This window comes from Crocuta crocuta, unplaced genomic scaffold (genome assembly GCF_008692635.1).
Source record: "Crocuta crocuta isolate KB4526 unplaced genomic scaffold, BGI_CrCroc_1.0 scaffold394, whole genome shotgun sequence".
Classification (NCBI taxonomy): Eukaryota; Metazoa; Chordata; class Mammalia; order Carnivora; family Hyaenidae; genus Crocuta; species Crocuta crocuta.
Window position 1 is genome coordinate 466,953 of NW_027531920.1, and position 4,820 is coordinate 471,772.

A 4,820-nucleotide genomic window follows, 5' to 3' on the forward strand; every position below is an offset into this window, starting at 1 on the left:
TATAATCAATCATATCTCAAAAGAGCCCTGATTTTTTTTTTATTGGAAAATAGTGTTTAGAAACCCATTCTGGGTGCTGGGTATGCTTGTTTGTTACTGGGTGTCACTGCTTCTAGGCCCTCTCAGAGGGCAGAGAAGAAATATCTGTATGTCTAGTAATGTACACATACGCTCATATCTATGTTTTTATATCTGCTCTCTATATATTAAAAGCCATGATTTTTATACCAATACCTCTGATTCCAATGCAACACTACAGGGTTCATTTTAGCCTTCTTTCTCCCCCTATTTCTTTTTCTAACAGTGAGACACCAGCTCTCATTATCTGCAGTCTATTTACTTATTTGTTCAGTTCCAGGATACACATACAGTAGTTTCAGAATTGCTAGCCCATACCCCTGTGAGAAACACTCTTATAAACTAGATTACAGCGTTTATGTACAGTTCATTTTGTCCTTAGGCTTAGAGTATCCAGGCAAGATACTGTTGCCCACAGTTACTGTTTGTATTCCATCTTGGGTTCCCCTTATGTCTTGGTTGCTTTTGTTTGTTTATATTTCAGGTACGCAAAGGGTATATGAGATATTATCATGCTCTAAGAGTCAGAGTTATACAAAGAAGAAATACTCAGAGCAGAGAAATGCAAATCAAAACCACAGTGAAATATCACCATACACCTATTAGGATGGCTGATAGTAAAAAAACTGAGTAACAAACGTTGGCAAGGGTGTGGAGAAATTAGAACCTTTGTGCACTTTTGGAGACGTTATAAAATGGTATGACTGCCATGGAAAACAGTATGGAGGTTCCTCAAAAAGTTGAAAATAGGAGGGGCGCCTGGGTGGCTTAGTCGGTTAAGCGTCCGACTTTCGCTTAGGTCATGATCTCGCGGTTCGTGGGTTCGAGCCCCGCGTCGGGCTCTGTGCTGACTGCCAGCCCAGAGCCTGGAGCCTGTTTCAGAGTCTGTGACTCCCTCTCTCTCTGACCCTGCCCTGCTCACGCTGTCTCTCTCTCTCTCTCTCTCTCTCCTAGAAATAAATAAAAAACATTAAAAAAATTAAAAAAAAAAAGTTGAAAATAAGAATAACACATGATCCAGCAATCCCACTTCTGGGTATATAATTGCAAAACAATTGAATGCAGAGTCTTAAAAAGAGATTTGCACACCTATGTTCATAGCAGCACTACTCCCAACAGCCAGGAAGGGGAAGCAACACAAATGTCTACCAGCGGAGGTGGCATGTACATATAATGGAATATTATTCAGCCTTAAAAAGGACGGAAACCCTATTACGTGTTACAGCATGAATGAAACTTGAGGACATTGTACTAAGTGAAATAAGCCAATCACAAAAAGATACTGTATAATTCCACTTACAGGAGATACTTAGTCAAATTCGTAGAAACAGAGAGGAGGATGGTAGTGACCCAGGACTGGGGGTGGGGAGGGGCAAAAAGGGAGTTGTTTAATGGGCAGAGGGTTTCAGTTTTGCAAGATACAAAAGTTCTGGAGGTCTGTTTCACAACAATGTAAATATACTTAAAACTACTCAACTGTACACTTAACAATGGTTAAGATGGTAAGCTTTATACTTTTTTTCAACCACAACTCAAAAAAGAAAAAGAAAAACCACCAACAGAACTAGAAGAAAACATAGGCAAAGGTCTATGTGTATACAGGTAAAGGTGAAAAACAGTGTAGAAATAAAAACAATGGCAGAAAACTATAAAAGAATAGACTGGTGGGAAGGGTGGGAACAGGGAGTTGTTGTTTAATAACTATGGAGTTTCAGTGTTGCAAGACGAGAAAGTTCTGGAGAGCCATTGCACAATGATGTGATTATACTTTATTGAACTGTCCACTTAAAAAATGTTCATGATGGTAAATTTTATGTTAACATGTTTTTACCACAATACATTTTGTGAAATGTCATTCCCTCTTCATCCCTGCTGCCCTATTCCCATTTTGCACTCTTATCTCTACCACTATTCTCCCTCCTCCATATTGAACCAATCTCTTTAGTTTCTGGTCTAGCTTTCCTATATTTCTCCTCTACAAATGAGCATATACCTATATTTTTTTTCATATCCTCTTCTTATATGAATGGTAATATGCCATAGATAGTCTTTTGTGACTTTTCTCTTTTCAGCATTGCCTAGAAATCATTTCTTATCAGTTCATAAAAGCCTTCCTCATTCTTTTGTACAGCTGCATGCTTCTCTTATTGTTCATACTGATTTGTCTTCTTTCCTATGTATGGGCGTTTAGGTTTGTTCCCAGTATTTTGTGATTACAAACATACTGCAGCGAATAACTTTGTGTTATTCCGTTCTCATATTATTAGTGACCTCTCTTCAGGGTAGATTTCTAGAAGTGGGATTGCCGAGGCAAAAGGTAAGTGCATGTGTGGTTTTGTTAAATATTGCCATATTCCCCCTCCAAAAGGGATATGCCAGTGTGCATTCCCAGTGGCAGGGTGTGACAATGCTTGTTTCCCCATAACCTCACCAGCGGAATGTGTTGTACTTCTCAATTTTTTGCCAATCTGATAGGTGAGAAATACTATCTCAGTATCTTGTTTTAATTTTCGTTTCTTTATCACTGGATCTCAGCATTCATTTTTTTCCTATGTTTCAGGGCCACTTTTATCTCTTTTTCTGGTGAATTGTCTGTTCATATGTCTCATTTTTCTATCAGGTTTTCTGATCCTTTGGCCCTTTTTGAAAAAAACTATGGTAAAAGATACATAAAACCCACCATGTTAACTATTTTTTAAGTATACAGTTCAGTGGCATTAAGTGCATTCACAATCTTGTACAACCGTCCCCACCATCCTGCACAGCTGAAACTCTGTACCCATTAAACAATAACACCCCAGTTTCCATTCTCCCCTCAGTCCTGGCAACCACCATTCTTCTTGCATTTAATTATCCTAAGCATATGAGTGAAATCATAGAATATTTGTCCTTTTGTGATTGTCCTGTTTCACTTAGCATATCTTCAAGTCTCATCCATGTCGTAGCATGTGTCAGAATTTCCTTTCTTTTTTTTTTTACAAATAGTTTATTGTCAAGTTGGTTCCCATATAACACCCAGTGNAAATTTTTTAAATTAGACTGCTGTACTATTTTACATAGTGGCTATACCACTTTGTGTTCCTACCAGCAGTGCATGAGTGTTCGAATTTCTTCATATCCTTGCCAAACACTTGCTATTTCCACTTTAAAAAAAATGAACTTTTTCTAAAGTTTACTTACTTTCAGAGAGACAAAGAGAGGGTACAAGTGGGGAAGGGGCAGAGAGAGCGGGGTACAGAGGACCAGAAGCAGACTCTGTGCTGACAACAGATAGCCCGATGTAGGGGTCGAACTCACAAACCACAAGACCATGACTTGAGCAGAAATCAGACACTTAACTGACTGAGCCACCCAGGCACCCCTCAACTTTTTGGCTATTATGAATTATGCTGTTATGAACATTTACTTGCAAGTTTTTGTACGGACATGATTGGGTAGATGTCTAGAAGTAGAACCATATGTTTAACTTTTTAAGAAACTGCCAAACTCTTTTCCGAAGTTGGTATGGTGTTTACATTCACATGCTTCTGGATATTGATTCATAATTAGAATGCCTTTCCCTATACCAGGGTTAAAGAGGAATTTGTTTCTCTCTAGTACTTACGTTGATTTTATTTTTTGTGTTTCATATTTTCAATCTTTTTTGTAAATTTATTTCTGAGAGAGAGAGACAGCATGAGCAGAGGAGGGTCAGGGAGAGAGGGAGACACAGAATCTGAAACAAGCTCCAGGCTCTGAGCTAGCTGTCAGCACAGAGCCCGACGCGGGGCTTGAACCCACGAACCGTGAGCTCATGACCTGAGCCACAATCAGACGCTTAACTGACTGAACCACCCAGGCACCCCACATTTTATATTTTCATTTGGAGTTTATTCTTATGTAGGTGGGAGCTTATTTTCTTTTAATATCCTTATTTTCCATAACTCCTAATCATTTTTTCTTATTATAAAAGGAATATGTTGCTTCTTGTAGGACATTTAAAATGAAAAGCATGAAGAATAAATCTTAAAACTTCCATATTTATCACACAGAGATGCCCACCCNTCTGTGACTCCCTCTCTCTCTGACCCTCCCCTGCTCACGCTGTCTCTCTCTCTCTCTCTCCTAGAAATAAATAAAAAAATTTTAAAAAAAAACTTTAAAAAAAAAAAATAAAGAATGTTGAGTAAAGAAATGGAGGAAAGCTGGGTTCCCTTAAAGGGTCTCTTAAAGACCTGTTCTAGTTTAACCAGTTTAGAAGCAATTTTCCCATCTTCCTTTCCTTTCAGTTTAGCATAGACCTGTTTTATGTAAGACAAGGTTAGTGAACACAAGACTAATAAAAACTATTCCACACTTCCATCCGCCTAGAATATACTACAGGATATAGTCTCAGCTACACAAGTAATAGATTCTAAGAAACAGTTGATGAATCAGTGAACTCACCTGTTCAGTGTTTTACAGAAAAATAAAGATGCTACTTCTTTTCTCAAAAATGTATGTGTAGGGGCGCCTGGGTGGCTCAGTCAGCTAAGCATCCGACTTCGGCTCAGGTCATGATCTCACGGTTTGTGGGTTCAAGCCCTGCGTTGGGCTCTGTGCTGACAGCTAGCTCAGAGCCTGAAGCCTGCTTCAGATTCTGTGTCTCCCTCTCTCTCTCTCTCTCTGACCCTCGCCTGCTCAGGCTGTCTCTCTCTCTCTCTCTCAGAAATAAATAAAACATAAATAAATACGTGTGTATTTTAAGAAACATTTCATAAAAG

The 4,820-nt window shown here is 38.8% G+C and overlaps 1 protein-coding gene across 1 annotated transcript in view; it reads left to right on the forward strand.

Annotated features, from left to right (window-relative positions):
• Window positions 1-4,820, forward strand: part of KIF4A (kinesin family member 4A) — a 118,877-nt gene that overhangs the window by 52,504 nt on the left and 61,553 nt on the right. The gene's annotated exons all lie outside the window — the stretch shown is intronic.